This window comes from Pelophylax lessonae, assembly GCF_965119305.1.
Source record: "Pelophylax lessonae genome assembly, chromosome: 2".
NCBI classification, from domain to species: Eukaryota; Metazoa; Chordata; class Amphibia; order Anura; family Ranidae; genus Pelophylax; species Pelophylax lessonae.
The window spans coordinates 645,847,830-645,863,290 of NC_138769.1; the positions used below are offsets into that span (position 1 = coordinate 645,847,830).

At 39.5% G+C, this 15,461-nt stretch overlaps 1 protein-coding gene across 1 annotated transcript in view; it reads left to right on the top strand.

Annotated features, from left to right (window-relative positions):
- Positions 1-319: 319 nt before the first annotated feature.
- The window catches only part of SERTM1 (serine rich and transmembrane domain containing 1), an 89,400-nt gene continuing 74,258 nt past the window's right edge, over positions 320-15,461 (top strand). The window contains exon 1 of the mRNA XM_082247436.1: positions 320-594. The gene's annotated coding sequence lies outside the window, so the exon portion shown is untranslated. The remainder of the gene's footprint in view (positions 595-15,461) is intronic.

Sequence of the window (15,461 nt, forward strand, 5' to 3'; positions counted from 1 at the left end):
TGTGTTTTGGAATATGCTACAGGGTCACTGAGTTTAATAACATTTATTTAGTACCAGCTGGGCACATATTCTTTGTATTTCTATATGAGATTGGAGTATACCGTATGTATAAATGTGTTTTCCCTGTTTTTCTACAACACCAAAAAAACAGCACAGACTGATGCCCAGTGGTCACACTTCCTTTGCCACACAAATTCTGAGCCTACACACAGGGAGAACTTGCAATCTGTGCTTTTCTCTGTCACCGTACAGATACACAGCAGGAGCACTGCCAGTCCATCCAACAATGACAGCAGCAGAAGCACACATGCAAGTTCATTATAAAGCATTGTCTCCTTTTCCTTATCACACACAGATAGCGGATAGAAATACTGCAGCAGTCCCTCACTGAACCCCTGCATCAGCATCTGCCTCCTCCTTCTGCTCCACGTGTTCTGCTAGGTATAACCCACCCTCTCCCCTTCCACTCTGGATCTGCTCAGAGTGGGCTGTTAGTTGCAGGGAGAGAGCTAGTGCAGATCAATGCTGCCTTTTGTCTCATGCTCCAACCCAGCCATCATATTAAGGAACTGCAGGAAAACAAGAAAAGGACAGGTACAGTCATTCTTTGTAAACATCTGCTTATCCTCTCTGCTTTTTCTAGGCTAGTAACTAATTTCTACATTATAGCCTTGTTTGAGTATTATTAAGTATAATAATAATGATTGAATTACTTTATATTTTTTCTTAATATTTTTAATCATATCTACAATGTGAATTGTATTTATTTTTTTGTACACATTGCACAAATTGTATTAGAATTTAATGTTTTTATATTTTATTTTATCTTTTAAATTGTATCAAATATGCAAAGAAAATTACATAATATTATCATCTGATATATAATATCTTTAGAAGTAAGATTTATATTATTTTCATATTATTATTATGAGTGTCAAAATAAATATAGAATTGACGGACCAGTCTGCCCATTGGGGCCATTGTGCATTTTTTTGGCCCCCATATGCCACTAACAACAATAAAAAAGGCACTAAAAGTTAGGGGACAACTGTCACTTTTAAGTTGTAACCTTGCTCTTGGGACTTTCCCAGGCCCAATTAGTAGCATTATTATCACTAGTATTACCATTATTATTATCTTTATTTCTTGTTTTATTCTTTTTATTTTATTATGGTTATTATTATGATTAATAATATGCCATCATAGTTATCTTTCATGTTTTGTTTGGGATGGAAATGACTTTGCTTACAGTTTATTGCCTCCATGACTTCTTCTGAGGAATAAATATACCTTCTGCACCTGTATAATGCAGAACTCAGATTGACGGCTTGGAATGCCTTTTGAGTTGATGGATTTGTAGAAGTATTCTTGAGGGGAGATGAAATCTTTTACAGTTTGGTTTGATTTTAGTTATATTTTCAGGGTTATTAAGAGGGAAACATGAGGGAGGAAAGGTATGATTGACCACCGTTCTTCTTTCCACATAGATTTGTAAATTATTTACAAACACTTGTCAGTTGAAATGGATGCCTCCAGGAAGCTCGTTGATGTGATTTTGCTGTCTGATTTTCTCCATCCTCCTAATGGGTTTAATGTTAGACTCTGTGAATCAATTACAAGCTTTTAAAAGGAGAGCGTATTCCTTGGTGACAATCAGAATACAGGCAGCACTTCAAGTTTGCCACAACATTTTATGTACACTTTACACAACTTCTGTCCCTTCTGTAGAAGACGACTCGTTAATGGTCCACAAAACCTAAGAGACAGGGTGTCTTATAAGAAAAAAAATATAGTGCCATTAACAGCGTATAGTGTAGGTTTTTGGTTTAGCATTTCGATTTGAGAAATATGGAGGATAATAGATGTCCTGCAAGAAACTTTTTGGAAAAAAGGTCAGGTAGATGGCAGCGTGAATCATTTGGCTTTTTATATTATTTTAAGACTCTAGTGCAGAAATCCCAGCTCTGCCAACCCCTGACATCAAGTCTCACTTCTTGTGCTTCTTGAGTCTCAATCCCTGCAATATCATCCAACTGAAAGACTTGGTTTGAAGACTGAGCTACACTTTGTAGACAACTGGTCATGATAGGGTTTCTGCATTAACCTTAATAGTCTTTCATTAAAATTGCATAGGTGCCTTATAAAATATTTATATTTACCCTCTTATTTATTTTCCTTTATCTTGCCTATGTTTGACTTTTCCTGCTTAAAGCAGACCTTTGCCCTAAAAAAAAAAAACATATCTTCCTCTGCCTTCTCCCCCTTTTCTCTCCCACATTTGGTTATTTTTTTCTTTATAGTGCCTTTCCACTGCAATGCAGCATTTCCATCTTTCTTGCCGAGACGAGAATGACATTTGCCCTCAGATTCTGTGTAGGCGCAGACTTGGTTCCCAGCAAAGTTTTACAGCACATCTGTGAATATGTGGCTTTCCCATGCATGTGTGAAGATTGAGCCCGAATGGAAATACCAACATTTTCCTTTTCTGCACATGCCTGAAAATCTACCCCAGCACGTGCGCAGGTGTGCTGCAGGGCTTTGCCAGGACCTAAGGGCCAGTCAGAGCCTTGTGCTCCCACAAGTCCGAGCCTTGAGCTCTCGCACATGCGCAGATGTGCCACAGGGCTCTGCCAGGACCCAAAGGCTGGCCAGAGCCTTGTGCTCCCCCCAGTCAGAGCCTTGAGCCCCCATACATGTGCAGATGTGTCGCAGGGCTCTGCCAGGACCCAAAGGCTGGCCAGAGCCTTGTGCTCCCCCGGTCAGAGCCTTGAGCCCCCATACATGTGCAGATGTGTCGCAGGGTTCTGCCAGGACCCAAAGGCCAGTCAGAGCCCTTTGACACATTTGCATATGTGTCAGAGTGAAAAAGATGGGGCAGAGCTCGATTCTAAAGGAGTCTGAAGTTTTAGCAATGAGATTGTTACAGATGCTGTTCTGATGACATCACATACTGTCTCCCAGATTCTAAGTGTGCATAATAGTATCATATATACTATATATATATATATATATATATATATATATATATATATATATAGTATCATGTATAATAAAGTCCTGTAATTGCTAATATTACTATGAACTGGTTCTGTTGTCGGAGGCTATTATCCATTCTTGGAAGTTGTGAGTATGAAAGCAGGCAAGTTGACTGGGCAGCAGCTGTCAAACTTTAGGTAACCTTTGACCCCTGACTCATAGCAAGCCTCTGGCTCAGGTAAGGTAAGTAAAGTTAATAAAGGGGCAAGTATACATCTTTTATAGGTAAGCTTGCACAGTTATTAAAGCTGAACTCCAGCAAATAAGCCTAATATATATTTGAAATACATACAGTATATGCAATCGGGTTTACTTGCCAAAGGATTTGTATTTTTGTCCACCCAGTCCTGGGATGCACATAACCTTAAGTCAAGATCACCAACATGGTATGCCACCTCCCTGTCCCAGCTTGTGAACACAGTGGAGGAACAGCATCAGTTCAGCCCTCTGTTCTCTCTGTATTTTCTTCCTGTCGGCACATGCAAATGCAGCATACCTGATCTAGAGATGCCGGTCCCTCTACCAGTCTAAGTTCTGCTGTCCAGAGGATTACAGGAGCCTGAAACCAAGGAACTGCACAAGCTGCATTAAAAAAAAAATACTTTATTCTAAATAGAATACATAATTGCCTCAATCTGAGTTTTTTTGTAATCTGTGTCTGGAGTTAAACTTTAGTTTAAGACAGAATATTCAGATTTTTGAATGATTCTCTTCAATGGCCACGACTGTGTCTGGAGATGGGAAGTATGTCAGGTGTGTGATTCAACAAACTGGCATTCTAAAACTGAATCATCAGCTGATGGTCAACTCTCTTGAGGAATGATCCTTAAATGACAAGAAAGAACTGGAGAGCCTCAATGTATCACATCTTGTTTCAGTGTCTGGGGATCTGAGTTCCTTCCCGCTAATCTCAATGATTCCAAACTCATTACACCTTTCTGAATAGACGTGTTCTTTCTGCTAAGAAGGAGAAGAGAAGAGGTTTTTGAATGCTCTCACTGTTCAGTATAATAGCCACCCCATGTTCCCTGTTTTGTGTACGTTTGGTGAAATCACTCAAGGCATATCTTTTGTATCGATGGCAATCTCTTTAGAAGAGAATTACTATAATTAGAGAAGAAAGCCTAGTGGGATATTAAACATCTATACGTATAAATAGAGTGTACTGGGCTAGGCAGCGGAAGTGTCAGTGCTTATATGCTCCCATACATATATTTCGCAGCAATTGTTATTTTGGCATACTCAGCTCGATTAGACCCTATAAAATGTTCTTTGGCACAGAATACTTGTGCTTTGTTTTGGAGATAATATTTGATCTAATTGTCAGGCTGTGTTAAGTCTAATTAGCATTCTCAGCAGTTTGAGTTGGAATAGATTTGTTTTATAGCATTCTATGGGCTTCCCACAATGCCAGAGAGAACGAGACTTGGAGCAGAGACATCTGCTTTGGAGTCTGCCTTATTTAGTCAGGGTATAGGAGGGCAGCAATATGTCAACTCTGGGATAAGCTCACCATAGGTCTCAGGGGCTTACCTCTTTCAACCTTTGTATTATTAATCAGATAGCTGGAGCTTCAATAGCCACCTGTGATCTCTAGTGATTTTTTTTATTTCTGTGAAAAAAATGAAAATATTGCAGGGATCTAATTAAATCATAGGATCATTTTCTTTGAGTTTTTATCCAAGCATGGAAAATTAAATGTATCCTAAATGCATGGCTTTTACCGTTGTATGACCCTTTGATATAAGTATTGTAAACTGTTGTCTTAGCCATGCCTATTTCCTTCTTATGGTTAGCCATGGCCCTGGCATATTTCTCAGTGGTGTACTGTTCCGAGGCATGCAACGATGCCATCTGCAGGCTGAAATGCAGAATGCACAATAGGTACAATCATGTGTACTTGTGAAGTCAGTAGATGACATATTGTAATGTGGTGTTTCTCAACCTTTTTTTAGTCAAGGCACCCATTTAAAATTCTGCACAATCTTGAGCCACCCCATTCAAAAATGCAATACACTAAACTAATAGTTTTACAGAATGCAGCAACATCCACACACACAGACACCCAATGTTAGTAGTGATTTATCCTTTCAAAGCAAGCACAGCTTTGCACGCTGATACTGACTAGTATTACAATGTTTCTCTCCTTTGTTTAGCTAATGTGACCCAGGTGCTGACAGAGAGGGGCAGGGGAAGGGCAAACAAGGATGCTGTGCAGGTGCCCTTTTTATCAACCGATGACATCATTGGTTTTTATGACGCCAGAAGCTGGAAAGTTGTAATGATGCACAATGAAGACCTATGGCTTGATCCATCTTCTGGCTTGTGTACAATTTGCGGGCAATTTTTTTAGCCATTTTGCCAAATCACCCTTGAAGAAACATAAAGGCACCCCAAGGTGCCTGGGCACCCTGGTTGAAAAAGGCTGTTGTTGTGTACTAAAACAGTGCTAAGATTCCTAATGGTTCATTTTCACACCTTGGCATTCTGTTTTGCAATTCTTGTTACTACTTTGGCTATGACCCTGGTCTGTGTTCTGTATTGTTGGTTTTCTGCTCTGATCTGTTCCTGTGTTATGACTCTGGCTAAACATTCCGTGGCTTGACAAAGCGCATGCGCGCAAAACAAGGCGTCACGGCAACCTGTTGTTTCATGCAGTTCAAGCTGGTTCCACTTCCGGTTTTGTCATTTCCGCTCTGCTTGGCTCTGCATCGTGGGAGGCGCCTCATACTGAGCACCAGCTGGTCTGGCATTGCTCCCAGGCTCCACTAACTGGATGCCCAGCTTGGCTGGGGTTCCCCCTATCCAATCCTGGTGTTTCAACTCCTCACCCAGTGGCCCTGCAGGTCATTACTTCTCACCATTAGCAGACACAGCCCGGATGGATACTGGTTTGAATTGTTTTTTATTGATTGAGATATTCATAACGTTTACTTCATTAACGTTCTCTACAATAAATATGACTTTTTCCTATGGGCTGTCCTCGTAGCATCTATAATACTAAATTTTGGATAGCGCTGCTCTTCTCTCTTTTGGCAAACTTTCAGGCTGGAATCAGCATCTTTTAGGCAGCAGCACCACTGGTTAGTTTGGACCTTTGCCAAGTATAATTGCTGCAGTGTCAGAGCTGGAATTTTTGTTATAGTGTTCCATGCCCCGATCACTGCTTGTTTTTGGACTGCACTCTTGTCTAAATTACATTGTAGATATCTGCATACCTATCAGCATTTGTCAGTGGTCACAATCAAAGGGTTGGCCTTTTTACAGTTTATCTTGCCCTACTTTAAACTGGCCTAAATAAGGGTTTGTGAGCAAAAAATACACATCAGTGTACAGTATAAGTTGGGGTGAGGTTAGCATGTTCCTACCTATGTTACAAGGTGGAGGATTCCCTTGTGCATTTATAACTGATCAGCAAATCAAATTATTCTTATTATTATAATATTATTATTATTATAAGTGTCTGAATATGATAAGATTCTCCTTTTTTATAATCCATATGATGAAATGTTCCTCAATTTAGAAGAGGGTGGTATACAAAGTCAACAAAAGGCAAACAGTTTTTGGTCCCTCCGTACTGCTGAAGAACAAATGTGTGTTTACTGCATGTAGAAAGAAAGAGAGATAAATAAGTAATTAGATGCAGATGACACTCTGAACTTGCTCTAGTAGACAGATAAATAGATAGATGGGGATGACACCCTGAACTCGCTCAGCTAGACAGATAGATAAATGGATTGATGCAGATGACATCCTGAACTCATTCTGGTAGACAGATTGATAAGTAGATTGATGCAGATGAAGAACAGCATTTGTGATACTCTTAAATCACTCATAGTTCACAATATGCAACTGGAATCAGGCTGGAAACATCCCTTCACTTCTAACCTAATGGTGTCAAAGGAATATGGAGAAGGGTTCTGCATGTTTTTTATTGGAAGTTGTTAGGCAGGCAGTGAATAGGGACCAGGCTCAGGGTTGTTGCTATCGTGAGTTCAAGGAGAATTCTGTGGTTTCAAGATCAGTGAAGATTTGCCTGGAAGAATTTTTAAAACCGTAAAAGGGTGAATAAGGGAGCTTTTTGGATAAGTCCTCTCACTAAAAAGGGGGGGGGGGGGCAGAGCAGCCATGGTGTTAGTGAATTGGAAGCTGCTCTAGGGAAAGATTACAAACTGCATAGGGAAAAATGGGGGTCAGGTAGGAAACTGATTGCTAGCTCTTTGAGCAATCAACACCTTCACTTTTTTTTTTTCAATTTCAGTTCTTTTTGGAGGCTTTCTTTTATTTTCTTGTTTATTTTAGATCAGTGTTTACTTTTTTGCTGCAATGGTTTCCTTTAAAAAAATTAACTTTTTTTCGGGTTGGTATTTTGTGGTTTTGATTTTCTTAGGGGTATACTGTTCATTATTTTCTTACTGTTATTTTTTTTGGGTATATTGGTATTCTTGTTGATAGGTCCTTTTTAAGATTAAACTGCTTTTAAAAAAAAGTGTGCTTTTGCTTTGGGGTTTTCTTTTTTTTTTATTTGTTCTGATAAGGCTTTTTTTTTATTGTAATTTGGGTTGCTTAATGTGGAGCATTCACTTGCTTCCGACCATCTGTTCTTGGAGCTGCCTTTTTGTTTGCAGCATTTCACTGCATCATTTGAAAGAAAAAAACTGCCAGAACAGCGTGCACCTAAACTACCTCAAATTATGTCACTAACATTCACAGCACTCCGATTCCAATAGATAAAAGAAAAGTTAGGCATACACCAGTTAGGCCTAGCGTCCATGATTACAAATGTCCTGCTGCTAGCCAGTTTAAAAGCCTAGCTTTTTAAAATTGTTCTGCTGATGGCCACATTTATACTGCTGTGTTGTCTGTGGTATCTTAATTCTTATACTAAAAGGATAAAAGTCTGACAGATGCTTTTCTAATAACATGGCATCACATGCTGTTTCCCAGCTTCTAAGTGTGCATTATAATAATAATAATATAATGATATAAAACAGTCCAGCAAAGTGACCCATTTTTCAAATGTCTTAAAACTGAGCAGTGTCCAAGTGGTCTCAGCATGAATGGGTCAATAAGTCCAAAAGGGCCCTTGTGCAGCTGCACAGTGTTCACCAATGTTATGCCCACCCACAGACATTAGAAAACTATGGGTTTCCTATTTTCATTAGTAGGCACTTTGCTGAGGACCCACAAACATGTAGGGCTCATAAATACTTTTTTAACTGTCTCCCAATTGTTCACCCCATCCTAGAGCCACCAATGTCTCATAGGGCATGCCAAATGATCTGCCAAGATCCACAGACCAAGACATTGCCTGTACTATGGCTTGCCACTTCACAATCTAACAGGCACTCTTGCAATCACTTTGTGGAAATTATACTTAGGATGGCAATCAGGGTTGCCAACCATCAGTAAATTTACTGACAGTTCGTAAAAATCAGTGACTTTTGCAAATGTCCGTAAATATAAGGGACTGATAATTTGTCATGTTGTGTTGACTTTTTGAAAGGAAACAAGGCCAATTACCTGTTATGGGTACTGTCAGTGTTTACAGGTTGTGTTTATACTGTTTAAATATCGATTGATTTAGATTCTAATATGAGTTCTGTCATTTATTCAGGTTGTCAGTAAAAAAATGTGCTCTGTAAATTTTCCATGTTCTGTCAGTAAAAAAAGTTGCGGGAGGTTGGCAATCATTATGGCATTGATCAACCCCTATTAAGCACATCATAAAAGGAAAACAGACAAGGAACAAACGCAAGAAAATACACACAAAAAGAGATAGGGAAAAAAAAATGTAATACTCACTTCTTAAATGCCTATGCCATTGCCTATGCCCTAGGGTAGTGGTCCCCGGGAGGCTGGATGTTTCCCTTTGCTTATCTTTATCCAGGCCTTAGGGCACTATTCGTCCCTTTGATAAAAGGCACTGTACTCTCCATTGACCCAACAGTGGGGCATAATTTGTGCCACTGACACCAACAATGGGCCATAATTCCTCCCATTGACACGGATAGGGCACTATTCCTTCCACTGACCGCAACGATGGGGCACTATTCTGCCAACTGACACCAATATTGGGGTGCTATCCCTCCCCTGATACCAAAGATGGGGTATTGTTTACTTCCACTGACGCCATGAGATTTTCTGTCCCCACTGGCCACAGTTCAGCCCCCCTAAAGCCTGAAGGACAGTAAACTGGCTCTTCGTTGGAAAGTTTTGGAGACCCCTGCCCTAGGAAGTATGGGAGGGAAAATCAAGATAAATAGATATATGATAGATAAATAAATAGGTTTGTGGGCACCAGCATGTGTGCATCAGCCTGACACAAGCCCTTCAATACCGAAGATATTGTAATACAAATACTAAATTATACAACACTTGTGCCTTAAGGACAATCTTAATATCATCTAACTCATATAATTAATGTAAAAAAAATGTAGTTTGCCTTTGAGACATTTGAATAAAAAAAGGAAGAGCATAAATTGGTGAAAAACTAAACTTTCACATAGCAGCAGTTGTCAAATCTTGATGGATCCATGCTCATTTTCCCACAGGATCTATGTGCATAAAATATATATTAGAGGACATTTATTAAACTAGCGCAGGTTGGAAGCAAAATCTGTGCTGCTGGACAAATACTCTCTTTAGTGTATATTTTTCTGAATTAAAGGCTTTTGATAAGACACGCACTTTAACATTTTGTTGGGTAAATATTTAGCAAAGTTGTGCCTTTTTTTTTTTTTGAGCCAAAGCGACCACCAATTTATCAGCCTGCATTAGTCTTATACAAATGCCCTCCAATGAGCTACTGCAGGGAATAGCACATTTCAGTTGAAGGTACAGTTTGGTAACTGAGCTTGGTATTAGCACAGCTTTGACTTGGATTATCCTTCCTTGTTATGCAATGGTGGTAAAGTTAGGCTGGCCATACATGATCAATTGTCAAACCATATAATATGAGATCAAAACTAAACAACTTTCAATTGTATCCAATTACAGTGCATCCGGAAAGTATTCACAGCGCTTCACTTTTTCCACATTTTGTTATGTTACACCCTTATTCCAAAATGGATAAAAATCCTTATTTTCCTCAAAATTCTACAAACAATACCCCAAAATGACAACACGAAAGAAGTTTATTCAAAATCTTTGCAAATTTATTAAAAATAAAACATGAAAAATACATCACATGTACATTATTATTCACAGCCTTTGCTCAATACTTTGTTGAAGCACCGTTGACACCAATTACTGCCTCAAGACTTTTTGAGTATGATGCTACAAGCTTGGCATACCTATTTTTTGGCATTTTCTCCCATTCTTCTTTGCAGGACCTCTCAAGCTCCATCAGGTTGGATGGGGAGAGTCAGTGCACAGCCATTTTCAGATCTGTTCATTTGGGTTTATGTCTCGGCTCTGGCTGGGCCACTCAAGGACATTCACAGAGTTGTCCCATAGCCACTCATTTTTTGTCTTGGCTGTGTGCTTACGGTCATTATCCTGTTGAAAGTCCTTTGCCCCAGTCTGAGGTCCAGAGAGCTCTGAAGCAGGTCATCAAGGATGTCTCTGTACATTGCTGCATTTATCCTTCCCTGGATTCTGACTAATCTCCCAGTTCCTGCTGCTGAAAAACTTCCCCACAGCATGATGCTGCCTCCACCATGCTTCACTGTAGGAATGGTATCGGCCAGGTGATGAGCAGTGCCTGGTTTCCTCCAGACATGACGCTTTCATCAGACCAGAGAATTTTGTTTCTCATTGTCTGAGAGTCCTTCAGATGCCTTTTGGCAAACTCCAGGCAGGCTGTCATGTGCCTTTTACTGAGAAGTGGCTTCTGTCTGGCCATTCTACCATACAGGCCTGATTGTGGAGTGCTGCAGAGATGGTTGTTCTCCTGGAAGGTTTTCCTCTCTCCACAGAGAAATGCTGGAGCTCTGTCAGAGTGACCATCGGGCTATTTGTCACCTCCCTGACTAAGGCCCTTCCCCCCCCCCCCCGATTGCTTAGTTTGGCCGGGTGGTCCCCTCTAGGAAAAGTCCTGGTGGTTCCATATTTCTTCCATTAATGGATGATGGAGGCCACTGTGCTCATTGGGACCATCAATGCTGCAGAAATTTTTCTGTACCCTTCCCCAGATGTGATGCAATCCTGTCTCGGAGGTCCACAGACAATTCCTTGGACTTCATGAATTGGTTTGTGCTCTGACGTGCACTGTTTACTGTGGGGCCTTATATAGACAGGTGTGTGCCTTTGCAAATCATATTCAATCAACTGAATTTACCACAGGTGGACTCCAATCAAGTTGTAGCAACATCTCAAGGATGATCAGTGACAACAGATGTACCTGAGTTCAATTTTGAATGTCAATGCAAAGACTGTGAATATTTATGTACATATGATTTTTTTATTTTTAATAAATTTGCAAAGATTTCAAATGGGGTATTGTTTGTAGAATTTTGAGGAAAGTAATGAATTTAATCCATTTTGGAATAGGGCTGTAACATAACAAAATGTGGAAAAAGTGAAGCGCTGTGAATACTTTCCAAATGCACTTGTAGGCAGGCCCTTGCACTACATAGTTTAGGGTAAATGTAAAGGAAAATTGTAAAAGACAATTGAATATGTATGAAAGCCTTATATAACAAGAGGCAATTCTTTTTATTCCAAAAACTTCAGTTTTTTTTATGTGTTAATGAGTCATTTTGTTTTCTGTTGGTTTGTTTGTATACTACGTTGCTCACTAACTACATAATCTGGACTCAGGATTTTTAAATGGAAAAGACTAGTAAGATTGTGCCTGGAAACTGTACAAGGAAATGATAAAATGATTTGACTGGGGCACTAGATTAAGGAACGTGTTCTGGACATGGAAAATGATGCAGGGAAAGATACAGCACAATTATGGCACAGGAAACATTTGGAACACAGAATGTCATCAAGACTACCATCATTAAAAGGTTTGCTTTTATAAACTGGATGTAGCACAGTATTTTATCATTAGATACCAAGATAATTGTAAAAAGCAACTGAAAATATGAGTCATTATAGAAGTTCTGAGTTGCAAAGTGATTCTAGAGCTATTCACTACCAGAAAGGTATTATAAAAAAAAAAAACAATCTGAAGTAAAACAGTATGGTAAACAAGTTACTCAACCCCTCCAGCTAGAGACCCTCTGATGCCCACCATCACCATTCCTTCCTCATTACTTGGATCATCATTGCCATCCTTTCTAAATTAATAGCAGTTTCCTACAATTCCTGACAACTGGCAGCATATGCTTTGAGTGTTGTTTTATGGGAGAAAGGTGATGTACTCCTTCATACCTGGAGGTACTAGACCAGGGATCCTCAAACTACGGTCCTCCAGCTATTGGGGAACTACACATCCCATGAGGAATTGTAAAACTCTGACATTCACAGATAAGACTAGGCATGATGGGAATTGTAGTTCCTGAACAACTGGAGGGCCATAGTTTGAAGACCCCTGTACTAAGCTTTTAAAGAGCAGAGGCCAGGATCAGTGGGGCTGGGTTAAAGTAAGTTTAGGTACCAGGGGGGTGTTAAAATCCATGTCTTTTACACACCCCGTCTCCTAAAGGTTTGAACATCGAACTGGATATTAATTGCTTTATTAGTGAGTAGTGTTGAGCGAACACGGACCGTATTATTCGTGTTCGTACCGAATAATTGGATTTTTGTTACCCGAACACGGACCCGAAAACTTTACTGTATGTTCGGGTTTAAAATCCGTGTTCGGTCATTTTATTTCCTGTTTTGTATGTAATGGCGCGCTTTTAATGGCGGGCTTTCAACAGCCAATCAACAAGCGTTTAACTGGTGTGCCTTAAGCCATCCCAGCCATGCCTACTAATGTATTAGTAGTTGTGATTGGCCATCTGAAGCATGTGACCATGTCTTTATAAGTTCGAGAGCCCCAGCGCGCCGCGTCATTCTGCTGTAGTTTAGGGACAGAGTACACATCATACGTGCTGGCTGCTGATTAGGGACAGACAGTGATTCTGTGAAAAATTGTGTCCGAAAAGAATGCAGGGACAGGTCGGAGTGCAGGCAGGGAAAGTTATTAGAGCATTTTAGGGCGAGGCTGGAGATTAGGCAGGGTCAGTCTTCTACATAGATTTTGCTGTGTGGGGGGTGGTGCAGTGAACGATCTTATTGAGCATATTAGGGACAGGCTGGAGATTAGGCAGGGACAGTCTACATCGATTTTGCTGTGTGGGGGGTGGTGCAGTGAACAATCTTTTTGCCCTCACTTGATCCCACTGAGGAGGAGGAGGAGGAGGGAGAAAAAAAATCTATTTTTATCAGTCTGTTGTGTGCAGCGTTCAGCTATATTTCACTACAGATTGCTGTTCTAATCTAGGGGAATTTTTTTAAGAGAACTTGCCATGCTCTTAACTACATTTTGCTGCCATTTGCAGCACTCTAGCCCTTTCCATTGGTGTTTTAGAGCCATTTTAGTGCCTGAAAGTTCGGGTCCCCATTGACTTCAATGGCGTTCGGTGTCCGGGTAAAGTTCGGAAAAAGTCCGGGACACGGACCCGGACTTTTTTTTCAAGTTCGGGCGAACCCGCCGAACACGGACATCCAGGTGTCCGCTCAACTCTATTAGTGAGTATTAATGATATTTAATTGTGGATGGGTTCCATAGCTAGATTGTTTTTAATATATATTTTATTTTATTTGCATTTTAATAATATTTTTTTAGAGGGGTAGATCATATTAATGTGTTATATGTATTAATACATGTTGGAATTAATATTAAATGCGCATCCTCCTCCAAATTACTCCTGCACTCTGTCATAATTCTATTGCATTTAGGTTAAATAATACATTTGGGTATACCACTTTTTGAGTTGTGTCCTGTAAATTTTAACCACTTCCATACAGAGCAGTTAGACACCCTTCCTGCCCAGACCAATTTTCAGCTTTCAGCACTCTCACACTTTAAATGACAATTGCTCAGTCATGCTTCACTGTAACCAAACAAAATTTTTATCATTTTTTTTTCACACAAATAGAGCTTTCTTTTGGTGGTATTTGATCACAACTGGGTTTTTTTTTCTTTTTTTTTCGTGATATATGCAAAAAAACAGCAAAAATTTTGAAAAAAAAACACTTTTTTTTAGTTTCAATTATAAAATTTTGCAAAAGATTTATTTTTCTTCATACATTTGGGCCAAAATGTATACTGCTACATGTCTCTGGTAAAATTAACCCAAATTAGTGTATATTATTTAGTCTGTGTGAAAGTTATTGAGTCTAGAAGCTATGGTACCAATTACTGAAAATTGATCACACCAGATGTACTGACGGCCTATCTCCTTTCTTGAGGCCCTGAAATGTCAGGATAGTACAAATACCGCCCAAATGACCCCTTTTTGTAAAGTGGACAAGTCCAAGGTATTTAGTAAGAGGCATGGTGGCTTTTTTGAAGTTGTAATTTTTTCCCACAATTCTTGGGAAAATGAAGAAAAACATTTTTTTTTCTTTTTTTTCCCACAAAGTTGTCAATTTATAAGCTATTTCTAACACATTTTTTACACAAAATTACACCCAAAAATACATTCTGCTACTCCTTCTGAGTATGGCGATACCACATGTGTGAGACTTTTACACAGCCTGGCCACAAAAAGAGACTCCACGTCCAAGAAGCACCTTCAGGCGTTCTAGGAGCATAAATACACATAAAACTTTTTTACTACCTATCACACTTTTCAAGGCCCTAGAGCACCAATACAATGGAAAAGTCCACAAAATGACCCCATTTTGGAAAGCAAACACTCCAACGTATATTCTATGAGGCATTATGGGTCGTTTGAACATATCATTTTTTTCCACAGGTTTTTGGAAAATGTGGAAAAAAAATGAAAACTTTTTTTTTTTACACAAAGTTGTCAATTTATAGGATATTCCTAACACATAGCATGTACACAGCAAAAATGACACCCCAAAATACATTCTGCCACTCCTCCTGAGTATGGCAATACCACATGTGTGAGACTTTTTTACAGCCTAGCCATATAGAGGGGCCCAACATCCAAGGCGCACCATCATGCATCCTAGCCACTTGCCTAGGCCTATTTTTGACATTTGGTGTTTACAAGCTAAAATCAGTTGTTTTGCTAGAAAACTGCTTAGAACCCCCAAACATTATATATTTTTTTTTAGAAGAGACCCTAGAGAATAAAATGGGGATTATTGCAATATTTTTTATCAAACCGTATTTGCGCAGTGGTCTTCCAAACGCATTTTTTTTGGAAAAAATTCACTTTTTTTAATTAAAAAATAAGAAACCAGTAAAGTTAGCCCAATTTTTTTCCATAATGTGAAAGATAATGTTACGCCGAGTAAATAGATACCCAACATGTCATGTTTCAAAATTGCGCACGCTCACGGAATGGCGA